An 18,799-nucleotide genomic window follows, 5' to 3' on the forward strand; every position below is an offset into this window, starting at 1 on the left:
AAAAGTGTGTATTTACTATAAAATTCTATTTATATGTTCCATGATAGATCTTTGCAATGTTTTAAGAAAGAGGTAGGCAAACTTTTTCCATAAAGGGCCAAATAGTAAATATTTAGAGTTTGCTGCTCCTAAAGTTTCTACCACAATTCTCAATCACTGCATAGTTAAAGCAGCCATTGACAATATGTAAATAAATGTGTGTGCCTGTGTTCCTATACAAATATATATAAATATTTTTTTTATTTTAATTGGAGGCTAATTATTTTACAATATTGTATTGATTTTACCATACATCAACATGAATCCGCCACGGGCGTACACGTGTTCCCACTCCTGAACCCCCCACCCTCCTCCCTCCCCATAGCATCCCTCTGGGTCATCCCAGTGTACCAGCCCCAAGCTTCCTGTATCCTGCATCCAACCTGAACTGGCGATTCGTTTCTTATATGATATTATATATGTTTCAATGCCATTCTCCCAAATCATATATTTTTAAAAATAGAAGACAGGTCTGAATTTGGCCTGGAGGCTGTAGTTTGGGGCCCCTGTTTAAGGTATTCACTATACTTCAGTTTATTAAGTCACAAAGGATTATAGAGGGTTGAAAGAAGATTGCAAAGGGTCTGTGGGGGTCCAGGTAAAACATAGTTTGAAACTACCCAGTCTGTTGATAAATTCAAAACTAGTCGCTGGAGAATAGAAAGAAAAAGGAGAAGTAAGAAGTATGCAGACAAAGCTTCAAAGAGACCCCTTCCTTAAGAGTACTCCTTTCCCCTACATCAAACATTCACTCGCTTTTGAATTTAATTTGGCAGAGCCACTTTGCAAAATTGCTTTGCAGTATCCAATAGAGCTGAACATATGTGAACCCTAAAACCCAGTAATTACACTCCTAGGTGTGCAACCAACAGAAATACATACATATATGCACTAAAAAGACAAGGTAGAGGTGACATGTGTATACCTATGGTTGATTCATATCGATGTATGGCAGAAACCATCACAATATTGTAAAGTAATTATCCTCCATTTTTTAATTTTTTTAAAAAATATACGTACTACAACATTTAGAGTGACTTTTTAAATTAAACTCTTTATTTAGAGATAATTGTAGATTCACATGTAATTGAAAGAAATAACACAGAAAGATCCCATGTCCCCTTTAACCAATTCTTGCCATGAAATGTCTTGCAAAACTATAGAACAATATCATAACCAGGATACTGACATTGTTGTAATTCACTGACCTCACTTGGATTTCCTATTTTACTTGTACTTGAGTGTGTGTGTGTGTTGGTGTGTTTGTGTATTTAGGTCTGTGCAGTTTCATCATGTGTAGGTTCATATATTCAATCAAAATATAAAACAATTCCATCAACACAAGTATCCTTCATGCTGACCATTTATCACCACACCCACCTCTTCTTTCCCCCCTGTTATTCCCAGAGGTGCTCATCTGCTCTCCATTTCCGAAATTTTGTCATTTAAAAAATGTTATGCAAATAGAATCATCCAGTATATATCCTTCAGGGATTGACTTATATGATGAAGTATAATTCCCAGGAGATTCATCTAAGGTGTTGCACATCCATTTCTTCTAATTGCTTCTGACTCAGGATATGGAGCCACCACCATTAAATCCTTCATTTATTGAAAACTGTTGAGTTGTTTCCAGTTAGGGGTTATCGTGGATACAGCTGCTAGAACATTTGCATGTACATTGTATGTGAACATAGGTTGTGATGTATCCAGGACAAAGGTCCAAGAGACAACTGTGGGTCACAAGGGGCTTTTTGTTTTTAAGGAACTGACAAAAAGTATGGCTATACCTTTTAACATTCCCACCAGCAATGATACAGTTCCTCCTCATCCTTACCAGCATTTGACATTGCCTCTATTTTTATTTTAGCCATTCTGATAGCTATATGGTGTTATTTTATTGTGGTTTTAATTAGCATTTAACTCATACTAATAATGTTGAAGATTTTCTAGTGTGTTTATTTGTTCTCTGCATATACTCTTGTTTGAAATGCCTCTTTGTTTCTTTTGTGGATTTGAATCGTTTTGTACCTGGATGCTAGAGAGGTACTAGTTACTAGTTGGCTATGTGCTTTGTAAATTTTTTCCCAAGTCTGTAGTTTGTTTTTGATCTTTTACACCAGAGTATTAGAACCAATTTTTTTGTTGTTGTTTTCCTATTTTGATGAGGCCCAACTTGTCATTTATTCCTTACAGGGATCATTTTTGGTCTGAAATCTAACAACTCCTCACCCTAAATCCTAAAGATTTTCTCTTTTCTTTCCTCCTAAAAGCTTTATGTTTTATATTTAAGTTCATTTTAAATTAATTTTTATAAAAGATGAGAGATTTAGGGAGAGCTTCATTTTTGTTTTTTTTTGCTTACAAATTGTCTAATTGCTGAAGTATCATTTGTTGCAAGGGCAATCTTTCCTTCATTGAGTTTTTTTTGCAGCTTTGTTAAAAAATCAGTTTGGCAATTTGTGCATTTCCTTTTCTAGGTTTTCTATTTTATTTTATTGATCTATTGATCTATCACTCATACACATTGATCTATGTATCTATGTATCAATTCATACACATTGATTTATGTATCTAACAGTGGAAACAGTGTCAGACTTTATTTTGGGGGGCTCCAAAATCACTGCAGATGGTGACTGCAGCCATGAAATTAAAAGACGCTTACTCCTTCGAAGGAAAGTTATGACCAACCTAGATAGCATATTGAAAAGCAGAGACGTTACTGTGCCAACAAAAGTCCATCTGGTCAAGGTTATGGTTTTTCCAGCGGTCATGTATGGATGTGAGAGTTGGACTGTGAAGAAGGCTGAGCGCCGAAGAATTGATGCTTTTGAGCTGTGGTGTTGGAGAAGACTCTTGAGAGTCCCTTGGACTGCAAGGAGATCCAACCAGTCCATTCTGAAGGAGATCAGTCCTGGGTATTCTTTGGAAGGAATGAGCTAAAGCTAAAACTCCAGTACTTTGGCCACCTCATGCGAAGAGTTGACTCATTGGAAAAGACTCTGATGCTGGGAGGGATTGGGGGCGGGAGGAAAAGGGGACGACACAGGATGAGATGGCTGGATGGCATCACTGACTTGATGGACGTGAGTCTGAGTGAATTTCCGGGAGTTGGTGATGGACAGGGAGGCCTGGTGTGCTGTAATTAATGGGGTCGCAAAGAGTCGGACACGACTGAGTGACTGAACTGAACTAAACAGATGTCTATGTATCAATCCATATATATTGATCTATGTATCTATTACTTCCAATGAATATTCATTGCAGGGACTGATGCTGAAGCTCCAATACTTTGTCCACCTGATTTGAGGGGCTGACTCATTAGAAAAGATGTTGATGCTGGAAAAGATTGAAGGCAGGAGGAGAAGGGAATAACAGAGGAAGAGATGGTTGGATGGCATCACCGACTCAGTGGACACGAGTTTGAGCAGGCTCTGGGAGATAGTGAAGGACAGGGAAGCCTGGCATGCTGCAGTACATGGGGTCGCAAAGAGTCAGACATGACTGAATGACTGAACAACAACAATAAAATCTATTACCCTGCCAATACCACACTCCTGATTTTTGTAGCTATGTAGTAAGCCTTAACATCAGATAGAATGACCCCTTACATGTTATTCTTCTATCTCAAGATTGTTTTAGCTATTCCAGAGCTTAGGCCTTTCCATATATATTGTAGAATAAGTGTTTGTATGTGTTATAAAATTTTGCTAGGATTTTAATAAGAATTGCATTAAACTTAGAGATCAGTTTAGGAAAAATTAACATCTTTATTATTTTGAACGCTTTAATCTGAGAAAATTATATATATCTACATTAATCTCAATTTTCCTTTATTTCTTTCAACAGTATTTGATAGTTTTCAGCATGCAAACTTTGCATGTGTTTTGCTTTGTGCACACCTATATATTAAATTTTCTTTGGAGTGATAGAAAATGGTATGGTGTCTTTAATATCAATTTCTACATATTCATTAATAGTATATAGAAACTGACTTTTGGGTGTTAGGATCTCACATTCCATGATTTCCTAGCCTCACTTATTATTTCTTTAAGTTTTTTTGTAGATCCCTTCAGATTTTCTATGTAAGCAATCACATATTTACAAATAACGACAATTTTCTTTCCAATCTGCATAGTTTTGTTTCTTCTCTCCTTTCCCTCCTTTCTTTCTTCTTCTTTTTTTCCTTTTTTCTTTGTTTTTTTTTTTTTTTTAAGTTTTTGCCTTATAGCAGTGGCTAGAAGTTCCAGTACTACCTTGAATAAGCCTGGTTATTCTTTCTGTATTACCAATCTTAGGGGAAAGCACTGAGTTTTTCATCACTAACTAAGATGCTGTTTTAGGGGGTTTGTAGATACTCTTTATCACATTACCTTCTATTCTAACTTGTGGAAATTATTTGCAATATATGGGTGTTAGATTTTGCCAAATTGTTTTCTGGGTCAATGCAGTTCAGTTCAGTCAGTCATATCTGACTCTTTGTGACCCCAGGAACTGCAGAACGCCAGGCCTCCCTGTCCATCACCAACTCCCGGAGTTCACCCAAACCCATGTCCATCAAGTCGGTGATGCCATCCAATATCTCATCCTCTGTCGACCCCTTCTCCTCCTGCTCTCAGTATTTCCCAGCATCAGGGTCTTTTCAAATGAGTCAGCTCTTCACATAAGATGACCAAAGTATTGGAGTTTCAGCTTCAACATCAGTCCTTCCAAAGAACACCCAGGATTGATCTCCTTTAGGATGGACTAGTTGGATCTCCTTAGTAGCAGCAGCAGCAGCAGGATGGACTGGTTGGATCTCCTTGCAGTCCAAGGGACTCTCAAGAGTCTTCTCCAACATCACAGCTCATAAGCATCAATTCTTTGGCACTCAGCTTTCTTCACAGTCCAACTCTCACACCATACATGACCACTGGAAAAACCATAGCCTTGACTAAACAGACCTTTGTTGGCAAAGTAATGTCTCTGCTTTTTAATATGCCGTCTAGGTTAGTCATAACTTTCCTTCCAAGGAGTAAGCGTCTTTTAATTTCATGGCCGCAGTCACCATCTGCAGTGATTTTGGAGCCCAAAAAAATAAAGTCTGACACTGTTTCCACTGTTTCCCCATCCGTTTGCATGAAGTGATGGGACTGGATGCCATGATCTTACTTTTCTGAATGGTGAGCTTTAAGCCAACTTTTTCACTCTCCTCTTTCACTTTAATCAAGAGGCTCTTTAGTTCTTCTTCACTTTCTGCCATAAGGGTGGTGTCATCTGCATATCTGAGGTTATTGATATTTCTCCCGCCAATCTTGATTCCAGCTTGTGCTTCCTCCAGCCCAGTGTTTCTCATGACGTACTCTGCATATAAGTTAAATAAGCAGGGTGACAATATACAGCCTTGACGTATTCCTTTTCCTATTTGCAACCAGTCTGTTGTTCCATGTCCAGTTCTAACTGTTGCTTCCTGACCTGTATATAGGTTTCTCAGAAGGCAAGTCAGGTGGTCTGGTATTCCCATCGCTTTCAGCATTTTCCACAGTTTATTTTGATCCACATAGTCAAAGGCTTTGGCATAGTCAATAAAGCAGAAATAGATGTTTTTCTGGAACTCTCTTGCTTTTTCCATGATCCAGTGGATGTTGGCAACTTGATCTCTGGTTCCTCTGCCTTTTCTAAAACCAGCTTGAACATCTAGAAGTTCACAGTTCACGTATTGCTGAAGCCTGGCTTGGAGAATTTTGAGCATTAATTTGCTAGCATGTAAGATGAGTGCAATTGTGAGGTAGTTTGAGCATTCTTTGGCATTGCCTTTCTTTGGGATTGGAATGAAAACTGACCTTTTCCAGTCCTGAGGCCACTGGTGAGTTTTCCAAATTTGCTGGCATATTGAGTGCAGCACTTTCACAGCATCATCTTTCAGGATTTGAAATAGCTCTACTGGAATTCTATCACCTCCACTAGCTTTGTTGGTAGTGATGCTTCCTAAGGCCCACTTGACTTCATATTCCAGGATGTCTAGGTCTAGGTGAGTGATCACAGCATCGTGATTATCTGGGGGTCATGAAGATCCTTTTTGTACAGTTCTTCTGTGTATTCTTGCCACTCTTCGTAATATCTTCTGCTTCTGTTAAGTCCCTACCATCTGTCCTTTATTGTGCCCATCTTTTCTTTAAACATTCCCTTGGTATCTCTAATTTTCTTGAAGAGATCTCTAGTCTTTCCCGTTCTATTATTTTTTCTATTTCTTTGCATTGATCTCTGAGGAAGGCTTTCTTATCTCACCTTGCTATTCTTTGGAACTCTGCACTCGAATGGGTATATCTTTCCTTTTCTCCTTTGCTTTTCACTTCCCTTCTTTTTACAGCTATTTGTAAGGCCTCCTCAGACAGCCATTTTGCTTTTTTGCATTTGTTTTTCTTGGGGATGGTCTTGATTCCTGTCTCCTGTACAATGTCACAAACTTCCATCTGTAGTTCATCAGGCAGTCTGTCTATCAGATCTAGTCCCTTAAATCTATTTCTCACTTCCACTGTATAGTCATAAGGGATTTGATTTAGGTCACACATGAATGGTCTAGTGGTTTTCTCCACTTTCTTCAATTTCAGTCTGAATTTGGCAATAAGGAGTTCATGATCTGATCCACAATAGCTCCCAGTCTTGTTTTTTCTGACTGTATAGAGCTTCTCCATCTTTGCCTGCAAAAAAATATAATCAATCTGATTTCTGTGTTGACCATCTGGTGATGTCCATGTGTAGAGTCTTCTCTTGTGTTGTTGGAAGAGGGTGTTTGCTATGACCAGTGCATTCTCTCGGCAGAACTCTATTAGCCTTTGCCTTGATTCATTCTGTATTCCAAGGCCAAATTTGCCTGTTACTTCAAGTGTTGCTTGACTTCCTACTTTTGCATTCCAGTCCCCTATAATGAAAAGGACATCTTTTAGGGGTGTTAGCTGTAGAAGGTCTTGTAGGTCTTCATAGTACAGTTCAACTTCAGCTTCTTCAGCATTACTGGTTGGGGCGTAGACTTGGATTACCGTGATATTGAATGGTTTGCCTTGGAAACAAACAGAGATCATTCTGTCATTTTTGAGATTGCATCCCAGTACTGCATTTCGGACTCTTTTGTTGACTACAATGGCTACTCCATTTCTTCTAAGGGATTCCTACCCACAGTAGTATAATTTTTTTAAAAAAATAAAATTTTTCTTCTTTGTAGTTTGTTGTTCAGTCACTAAGTCATGTCCGACTATTTGTGACTCCATGAGCCTTAGCACACCAGGCTTCACTGTCCTTCACTATCTCCTTGAGTTTGCTCATATTCTTATCCATTGAGTCAGTGATACTATCCAACCATTTAATACTCTGCTACTCTCTTCTCCTTTTTCCTTCAATCTTTCCCAGCATCAAGATCTTTTCCAATGATGGCACTTCATATCAGGTGGGCAAGGCACTGATAACATAGATTATATTAATTGAGCTTCAAATGTTGAACTAGGCTTTCACACCTAGAATAAATCTCACATGTTCACACTGTATAATTATTCTTACAAATTTTAATTCAACTTCTCAATATTTTGATACAGATTTTAAGTCTAAAATCAATGAAGGATACTGATCTTTAACTTTCTTTTTTGTACCGTCTTTGCCTGATTTGAGCATCAGGCAATACTGGCCTCATAAAGCAAGTTGAGTAGTATTATTATTTTTAGTTGTCCAAGTTTAGATGCTATCAATTGTTCATAACTGATAGAAAGGACTTGTACATTGTGGTATTTCATAAAATGTAACAGTATAAAGAAATTGGAAAAAACAAGCCACAACTATATGCAAAAATATACATTGACCTCACAAATACTATCTTGAGCAAAATATATATTCAATATGACTCCATTTAATAAAAGAATCAGAGAAAACTAATGTATGTTAGAAGTCAGGATAATGATTATCTGTATGAGAAGTAGTTCCTAAAAAAAGGACATATATTGTGGCTTCTGGGTTCCAGTCATGTTCTATTTCTAGTTATACAGATGTGGACATTCCTGAACAGTTCATTGAGCTGTGTACTTACCTACCCATTTCTATATGTTTGCTATATCTTGATTTGTGGGGGGTAAAAAAGCAATATCCACGACCCCAACCCAAGCCATGGAGGAGCTCCCCTCTCACACACTCTCTGTCTACTTTTTGCTTGAATTCCCAGGAACCAGAGTCACATGACTCAAAGTTCATGTAAACACAAAGATGAAAACAACTTTTTATAGTGTGTTTGACTAGAAAGACACAAATTTCATTGTTTTCAAAACAAAACCACTATCTATTTTTGTTTACTTTTAGGCCTATGTTCAAACAGCCTCAACAAATGGATAATCTATCTGAAAAGTTTGAGAGCCATTCACACTTTTAGAAGAGAAGAAATGTATTAAAAGGTGGTTCTGCCAACAACTTTCATCCACTGTGCACTCTCTCCTGCCTGCTTGTGCTTGAAGAGACTGCTATCATATCATATTCTTTATAACAATACCCAGTTAATTAAAAGTAAATTATCCTAATAGCTTCTGTGATTGCAGATATCCTTTCTTTAGCATTCTGTACTTAAGACTAATAAGTGAATAGAGATTTATTAAATACATATTATAAAATGAAATCCTTGATTACTAAGTACATCAAGAATCTGAGAATATTTTAGCTTCAAAACAATAAGCAGAAATAGTACATTCCTGTGCTTAGTGGTACTATATCGGAGGAGCAAATAGTACACTGAAAACTACTTCCACCCAAAAGATTTTAAGTTCCTAAGATTTCCCATGCATAGAAAGACCCCTGGCCCTTCTAAATGACTCTGAAGGTTTCTGGAACAGCACACTTAAAGAAGTCTGCCAAAAAAAAAAAATTCACTGAACACTCTGAAGAACAGGAAAACTTCTTTGAACAAAATCAATACACTCCAACATATAGTCACTATCAAGTTACCCTGACAAGAAACAGAGTTCCTATTGATCCACCACCCCATCACCCTCACACTTCACTTCTTTATTTTATTTTGCAATCTTCAGGAATAAAAATTGGTTTTATAAAGTTCCCAGAGAAAATCATAATTCCAAAAGATACATACACCTCCGTGTTCAGTCATTTTAGGACTACTTACAACAGCCAGGACATGGAAGCAACCTAAATGTTCATCAACAGAGGAATAGATAAAGAAGATGTGGTACATATATACAATGAATATTACTCAGCCCTAAAAAGGAACAAAACTGTGCAATTTGCAGAGACATGGATGGATCTAGAGACTGTCATACAGAGTGAAGTAAGCCAGAAAAGCAAAAATTTATTAACTCATATATATAGAATCTAGAAAAATTTTACAGATAAACCTATTTGCAAAGTCGAAGTAGATATATAGATATAGAGAACAAACATATGGACACCCAGGGGAAAATAGGAGGTGGGATGGATTGGGAGATTAGGATTGATATATATATATGTATATACACACACACACTACTATGTATAAAATAGTGAGAGTTGGACTGTGAAGAAGGCTGAGTGCCGAAGAATTGATGCTTTTGAACTGTGGTGTTGGAGAAGACTCTTGAGAGTCTCTTGGACTGCAAGGAGGTCCAACCAGTCCATTCTGAAGATCAGCCCTGGGATTTCTTTGGAAGGATTGATGCTAAAGCTGAAACTCCAGTACTTTGGCCACCTCATGAGAAGAGTTGACTCATTGGAAAAGATTCTGATGCTGGGAGGGATTGGGGGCAGGAGGAGAAGGGGATGACAGAGGATAAGATGGCTGGATGGCATCATTGACTCGATGGACGTGAGTCTGAGTGAACTCCGGGAGTTGGTGATGGACAGGGAGGCCTGGAGTGCTGCAATTCATGGGGTTGCAAAGAGTCGGACATGACTGAGCGATTGAACTGAACTGAACTGAATGATAACCTGCTATATAACAACATGGAACTCTACTCATTGCTCTGTGATGACCTAAATGTGAAGGAAATACAAAAAAGAGGGGATATATGCATACATGGGCTTCCCTGGTGGCTCAGTGTTAAAGAAGCTGCCTGCCAATGTAGGAAACACAGACTCAATCCCTGAATCAGGAAGATCTCTTGGAGAAGGAAATGGCAACCCATTCCAGTATTCTTGCCTGGGAGATCCCATGGACAGAGGATCTTGTTGGGGTACAGTCCATGGAGTCAGAGTCGGGTACAACTCAGTGACTAAACAGTAAGAACATATGTACACATATGGCTGATTCACTGTGCTGTTCAGCAGAAACTAACACAATATTGCAAAGTAACTATACTCCAATGCATTTTTTTAAAGTTACTAGATGATAACATTTTCATACAAAACTATGATTTGAATATAATTAAACATATTAGCAATGTTTCTCAAGTTTTAGGATCCATCAAAATCATCTGCAAAGGCATTAAAAATACAGTTACTCAGATCCTAGATTCACAAATTATGATAGAGCCGTGGATTTTGCATTTTTAACCATCTTCCAAGATGATTCCAATCCATACGACTTGGGAGACAAAGTAAGAGACAGAGAGATAGAGTGAGAGACAGAGCTAGAACCAGGCTGGATAAACAAAAATTCCAAGATTGAAGAGTACATTTGCAGGAAAATCAAACTTGTTTCTTTTGAATGTGAATGGCAATAACAACTGAGCATAAATAATGCTGCCACGAACCACTAATATGAGGCCTGATTTATACATGTAAGATATCAGTAAATATCATACATTGTCCTCATTGATTCTTTCAATAGCTATTTATTAAACACCTTTGTGCCAGGCCTGAAGAATGCAACGGAAAAATATTCCTTCAAAAACTGACAGTGTCATAGAAAGAAAAGAAAAATAAGTAGGCATGCCAGTGGCTGAATTGTGTTGTATGGCTGACTTTATTTATTTAACCTTGTTTCTTTTAACTACTGCAAAGATCAAGAATCCACATCACAGAAAGTCTTGAATGCAACCACCACCCCAATTAGCCTGGACTCTGGCACTATCTGTGTCCCTGGGGATGCTCATCTTGAATGTTGCAGACTCCTTTCTCCCCCTATCAAATTGAGACTTTTTAAGCTGACAAGGCATCTTTGAGACAAAACAGCCAGGGAGAACAATGATGGAGAGGGATAGTTAGGGAATTTGGAATGAATATGTACACACTGCTATCTTTAAATGGATAACCAACAAGGACCTACTGTACAGCACATGGAACTCTGCTCAGTGTTATGTGGCAGCCCAGATAGGAGGAGAGTTTGGGGGAGAATGGATACATGTATCTATATGACTGAGTCCCTTCACTGTTCACCTGAAACTATCACAACATTGTTGATCAGCAATATCTCAATACAACAGTAAAAGTTAAGAAAAAATAAATAACCCCAAAACACAAATTTCAGAAGTATAAATATGAAAATAGCAAAGCTTACTTTTCTCTCCACCTAGAGTCTGTCTTCTCTTTAGAACTTAAGATTTTAAAAGAACCCCTCTTATACTCTTGGTGGGAATGCAAACTAGTACAGCCACTATGGAGAACAGTGTGGAGATTCCTTAAAAAAACTGGGAATAGAACTGCCTTATGACCCAGCAATCCCACTGCTGGGCATACACACTGAGGAAACCAGAAGGGAAAGAGACACGTGTACCCCAATGTTCATCGCAGCACTGTTTATAATAGCCAGGACATGGAAGTAACCTAGATGTCCATCAGCAGGTGAATGGATAAGAAAGCTGTGGTACATATACACAATGGAGTATTACTCAGCCATTAAAAAGAATGCATTTGAGTCAGTTCTAATGAGGTGGATTAAACTGGAGCCTATTATATAGAGTGAAGTAAGCCAGAAAGAAAAACACCAATACAGTATACTAACGCATATATTGGAATTTAGAAAGATGGTAACAATAACCCTGTATACGAGACAGCAAAAGAGACACTGATGTATAGAAGAGTCTTTTGGACTCTGTGGGAGAGGGAGAGGGTGGGATGATTTGGGAGAATGGCATTGAAACATATATAATATCATATATGAAACGAGTCGCCAGTCCAGGTTCGATGCACGATATTGGATGCTTGGGGCTGGTGCACTGGGACAACCCAGAGGGATGGTATGGGGAGGGAGGAGGGAGGAGGGTTCAGGATGGGGAACACATGTATACCTGTGGCGGATTCATTTTGATATATGGCAAAACCAATACAATATTGTAAAGTTAAAAACTAAATTAAATTAAATTTTAAAAAAAATTAAAAGAACTTAAGATTTTAAAAAATAAATTAGATTTGGATTGTGAAGTGAAGTGAAGTCGCTCAGTCGTGTCCAACTCTTTGCAACCCTGTGGACTGTAGCCTACCAGGTTCCTCTGTCCATGGGATTCTCCAGGCAAGAATACTGGAGTGGGTTGCCATTTAGTATACAAAATAAATGCATTTGGAACGTGGTATTTTGCTGCTAACTATGAAGTAAATTCTTCTGTATTAAAAACAAACAAAAAAAGAAACAAATACAAAAAAAACAGAAGTCCTGCACCGTCCGTGGCAAGTCCTCCAGGCAACCACTCTTTCTGCTAACGCTCAAAAGGCCTAGTGTGGATGAGACATCCCTTAGGGTCTGCGGCCCTTCTGAGACACAGCCCCTACCAAGACTCTCAGAGAGGTCCTGAGTTCCTGCTCTCCCTGTCAGATACCAAGGAGATGCCTTCTAAGTGGAGGGGAAAACTACATGGGCAATTGGACTGTTTTTTTCTCTTCCATACCAACACCATTGTTGTATCCCGAAGCAAAACACAGTATTTACCTTTGGTCTTTCCCTCATCTTAGGGTGAACCTCGTCTTGGAGGACTCATTCTCATTCCAAGTCAGAAGTCAGACTGGTTATGCACCCCCTTTTCCCTCTCTTTGTTTAAATTGAACTTTAATCGATTACCCTTCTATCTGAGGGTTGGGTGCCCAGTGACGAGTTCTTCCAATGTAGCCTAGAGTCTTCTGTTCACTTGGTTCTCCAAGCAAGACTCTGCAGTGAGCAAGGGCCAACCAAAGCTTGTTCCCATGCTTCTAGCTTCAAGCACTATTAGTTTCTCCAGTTATCACAATTAGATAAAGGGTTGATCTGGCCCTAAACCAGCTGAGAGGCCAGTGTGGTCACCCAAGGTTTTGTTGCCATAGTGGGTGAGAAAAGGGAATTGTGATTTTATGCTCCTCATTCTTTTTATTTTGGTCACTATACCATTAGCATAGATTTTTAGACAAAAAATAATTATAAAATAGTGAAATTCACACAAAATCACAAATCATCCTCAGACTTTTACCTAGGCAAATGAATATATGTATGAGTACTCATTTGAATGTGTATGTATATATTCATGTGTCTCTGTGTCCATAATATATATGTATATTTTAACAACTAAATTTCAGTGTCACATTAATTTTAAAACTGATTATTTCATTGAACAATGAAATAATTTATAGCACCTTTCCTTTTTAAAAAATAATACAGCTACCATCAATTTAAGACTGTATTGGGTCTACTGAATAGAGTAATATGTTGTATGTAACAAGTCCACTAATGCTCGGTATCTGGGGGTTCACAGTTTTTCACTGTTATAAACAACTCTACATATTTTCACTACATTTCTGCCTTTCTCACACCAATTATCTTATCCAGTCCTCAACACTCCAACATGTACCACCATCTCCTATCATACAGATACAGGAAGTTTGTTTTTCCTCTGGATAAGGGCCAATTAACAAACCTAGATGGCTTCGTCATAAAGATCAAATTCCTTCTGAACACCCTCCATTGCATTCTGCCTAACATACCCAGCGTTTCAAAGTCTTACCTTTTGTTTTTTTTGGCATTGAACTCAGGTTACACTGAAATCTCTCCTCTATCACAATATTAGGACTGAATGAATTCTGACTTACTACTTTTACAAGTATCTGGCTTTGTTCCTTTCCACAGTTCTGTTACTGCTCTGACAAGTTGCAGATCCTACTCATCGTGATCTGTAGTACAAATCACCCTTTGTGATCTTAGTCTAACAGCATCCCTGTCTTCTTGTATAGTTCTGCTCTCCACTAATTGATCCCCAGTACTTTACCTCTTTGTCTGAACCTCCAATTTCTAATCTTTCTGGGCCTTAAAATATGCCTGTTGATCTCTGCTCAATCTTTTCTAATGGGTCTGGTAATAAATAGGTTTTGCATGGGAACATTTAAACAGACAATAAGAGATATATAAGGTACTGAAATTGATAAGAAATGTATCTCTAATTCTTAGAGTTAAAACCTGTATCATTTTTTTCTTATCATTTTTGACATTCTATTTTTTTTCATTTATATCTATCCATATCACATTCATTAACTACTAAATTTAAAACAATAATACTGTTTATCCTCAAGAAAATGTCTCATTTTCCTTACTTCTTTTGGTTCTTGAAATTGAACTAACAAAAAGGTTGTAGATGTGAAGTTAGGTAGAAATACTGAGGAGGTGGTTGGTTCAATTTTGTTCCTAGCTCTCTGATTATCTATGTTACAGCACAGCAATGTTGGAATTTCCTCTGTTCTAATTCTTCAACACCTTTTAGACTGCCTAGAGGAAACAAATGGTCTCTTGACTTTGCCAGGAAAATGATCCAAATCTCTCAAATTTAAACTACTTCCCATTTTGATTTGATAGCATTTTCTCACTAACCAGGAGGGAAGACGATAACCATAGAATAGCTTTTATTGCCAGTATCATATTCTTATTTCTATTCATCAACTAATAGTACTGTGGAAGCATATCAAATCTTAAGAACATGATATGTGCTGCAAAGAACATATAATTAGGCTTTTAAATAATGGTATAGATTTCAGAGGCTTTAAGTTAATCCAGAAGATATTGTTGTCTTTCTCCTTCTCTTATCCCCCTCCCATATTTGACTAATTGCTAACTATTAAATATTTATTGAGTAACTACTCAGTTCCTACAAAGTGCTAAACAGTGAGAAAAGACTCAAACTGTTTACCATTACAGTAAAGCAAAATCCCAACCAACTACGTGCTTAAATTCTATGGTGAGATAAAACTTGAAAGGGTAAGGCAATTAGCAAGTAGAACAGTGTATATAAGTGAAAATGGTATGAAACATTTTATACTCCTCTTTTTTGTAAGAGATCCCAACTTCTATCAATAGAGAAGAAAAGTGTGAGAAGTATAACACGTTTCCCTCATTTAAAGAGCTCGGGAAAAAGGATAATACACATATTAACATAGCTAGCTTTTGCTAAGGTTCTAGAACACATAGAGGTGGTCTCTCAGTCATCTCCAGCTCCTTGCGACCCCAGGGACTTAACCTACCAGGCTCTTCTGTGCATGGAATTCTCCAGGCAAGAATACTGGAGTGGGTTGCCATTCCCTTCTCCAACATATACTGAATAACCAAATGTGTAATAAATTAACAAAGAATCATGGTGAAGATGGAATTGTAGTTCTTTTCAACATACTCGTTCTCATTTCTCACCACCCAAAGAAATATCTCTATAGCCATGAAACTTAGTGAAGAATTAGCATTCTCAGGTCCCAGAAGCATTATGTGATAATTTTTTAAAGCCCTATATTGTTCTGTCTGTATGTAAATAAATATACTTACTTTGTATCTGGCAATTAAAATCAACTGAACTAAAAACTGGCAAGATTAGGGTTCTTTAGACCAAGATAATTGGGAATCTCAACCAAATTGTGACTGAGACAAATTTGTATGTTTTCCAAATATGTTGTAATTTCTTCTATTTTTGCTAGAACTCTAATCTTGACACTTTTTAGTTCAGTTGATTTTAATTGTCAAATACAAAGTAAATATATACATTTATATACAAACAGAATAATATAGGACTTTAAAAAGTACTTTATTTCCAACTTTATCTTGAACTTTTAAAAAATAACCACTTGAGTAAAAACATTTCTCTTCAAAACTATATTTTAACTATTCTTGCTGGTTTAAAGGTGATTTGAACTGCAACTTTAAATGAGAAATGAATAAAAATGGATTTTTATTTCACTTTTTGAAAAGAACATAATCTTTCACTTGGGGTATGTGGTAATTCTCAGAGGCAAAAGACTATTGATTCATTTTATCATTAGTAAAATTTGTAATAAGAAGTCCTAATGAACACCAGAATCTCAAATTCAAGTCATTTTTTAAAGCACAAGAAGCAGGGAGGGGTAGGGGGCAGGGAGGAGGAATAAGAGAAGATGAAGAATTTTTTTTTAATTTTATTTTATTTTTAAACTTTACATAATTGTATTAGTTTTGCCAAATATCATAATGAATCCGCCACAGGTATACATGTGTTCCCCATCCTGAACCCTCCTCCCTCCTCCCTCCCCATACCATCCCTCTGGGTCGTCCCAGTGCACTAGCCCCAAGCATCCAATATCGTGCATCGAACCTGGACTGGCATCTCGTTTCATACATGATATTTTACATGTTTCAATGCCATTCTCCCAAATCTTCCCTCCCTCTCCTTCTCCCACAGAGTCCATAAGACAAGAATTTAAAGTTAGGTTCAGAATTCCCTAGCGTAGGCTCACTGAGGACATTCTGCCCTCACTGCCACAACTGGACAATGCTTTGCACGTTTCTATGTTGTTAGTTAGAGTGGTTGGAGCAATTCAGTCTTGACTGGCCAATTAACCTTGGCAGACATATTGAAGGGAGGGTCAAGGGAAGAACCCTGCTTTACTCTAGCAAGAACAAAAAAAGGGAAATTCCCTAGTGGCTCAGACGGTAAAGCGTCTGCCTGCAATATAGGAGACCTGGGTTTGATCCCTGGGTGGGGAAGATCCTCTGGAGAGGAAATGGCACCCCACTCCAGTACTCTTGCCTGGAGAATCCCATGGATGGAGGAGCCTGGTGGGCTACAGTCCACGAGGTCACAAAGAGTCAGACATGACTGAGCGACTTCACTTTCACTTTATACCTTTCACACTCCTGGACAAAAGTTAAACAATTAGAAGATAAAATCTAAGCACTCAAATACTGAGTTGATTTCTAACTGAGGTTGAGGCCCTCCCTTGTTTAATAAATATTCAGGATCCTAAATATTTAGTGCATTTGAACAGTGTTTTGTACTCTTGATTTCAACTCTGTATCATTGCTATATTTCTTATGGCTTATGACCAAGATACCTTGAGATGATGGAATCAAACACTAACAGTCTCAGGAGTTTCTCAGAGAAAGGTCTCTGCCAGCAGCAAACTTTAGCATTCTCTCATGAGAAGTCAAAGGAGTCTCTCTTTCCACTGCCAGTAGTTTATAGCTATGCTCACCACTTCCATGGTTATGGAAACACAGACATGGTTTATAAGTTTCTTTCCCTTGCTGTATCTCTCAACTTCTGCATTATTAAAAAGTACACCTCCATTTATCTCCTCCTTTTTTATTATCTTTCATGTCATTTATGTCAACTAAAATGGACACTAGAAATACCACTTAATCATGGGAAGATTAGTGTTCAAAAACCTAGAGGTCATGAAATGAAATCAGCTATTTCAAACACATAATTCCATTAGTTTTTCAAGTGCTTCAGTAGTGTCCAGAAATGACTCCCCCTAAATCCTAACAAAATTATTTTCCAAGTTCTATATTTTCCTCTGGATAAATCCTCCATCAGTATTCAGACTATATTTTAAAGTTCTCATTGAAGTTTACAGTTTTCTTTGTTATTTAATTGCTAGAATTACAAGAGTTCTATTTTCTAAACATTTTCATGGCAAATGTACACTATTTCAGATACATTAAGGCTAAATAGCCTTTTGTGGACAAGCCTCAAGGGAAACATAACTGCATTTGTAACTGTTTGTGCAAGGAAATGGATTCTGAGTTCCAAATAACTGATTTACAAATGAACATTTGGAAAGCTATCCATTGTAAGGAGCAGACTTCTTTTAACCTATGTTTTCTGCACGCTAACCCATAATCCTGACAAAATCATCCAGTAGAATGACTGTAGAAAAAGTTTCTCCAGATGGACAATATGTGATCAGCAACTCCAGTTAGCTGATGCCTGGACAATGTTATGCCCTGGAGAGATTTGAACATTTCATTACCTATTTTGAACTCTAGCCCATTTGAAAGGGCAGACCCAGACAAAATGCTGTCAAGCCTACACTGGCAGCAAGCCTTTGATCTTAGAAAAGTAATTGAGCCTTCTAGTTTTCTCATCTATATCATGAGAAAAACAACTTGATGGAATGCTTTAACAATCTGATTGTTACAATTAGAGGGATTTATATAGAATCCCTAATAGCACCCTACATTTAACATAAACAGCTTTACAATGGAGGTTTATTAATGATTCAAAGGACTAATTTGAATCAAAAAACTCAGGAGGAAAATCAAATTGAGTCAACAAAAAACAAGTATTAAGCTGTACTATCTAGGTAGCACTTTAAAAGGTATAAGAAGGATATGCAAGCTGGAATAAAGGTTAGTGTAACCTAAAGATTCTAGGTCTCGGTGGCAAGCAAACAGTTTGAACCAGCTACTAGCCATAGACATACTTTGTCCCTCACAATATTTTAAAAATTGAATTAGTTGTCAACATTAAGAAATAAAAATTTTCAGATTCTCTTGAAAAGTGTATTCTGCATGAGTAATCAGATGGAGTTGGAAAACAGTTGTCTTTTTAATATGGGGTGTGATGCCTCCATTTTTATGTATTCTCCACCTGGGCTACTTCAGTGATTACCTACTGGACCTCCATGCAAA

The sequence above is a fragment of the Bos grunniens genome, chromosome 2 (genome assembly GCF_055505025.1).
Source record: "Bos grunniens cultivar Pamir isolate PY7600 chromosome 2, Bosgru_T2T1.0, whole genome shotgun sequence".
NCBI lineage: Eukaryota > Metazoa > Chordata > Mammalia > Artiodactyla > Bovidae > Bos > Bos grunniens.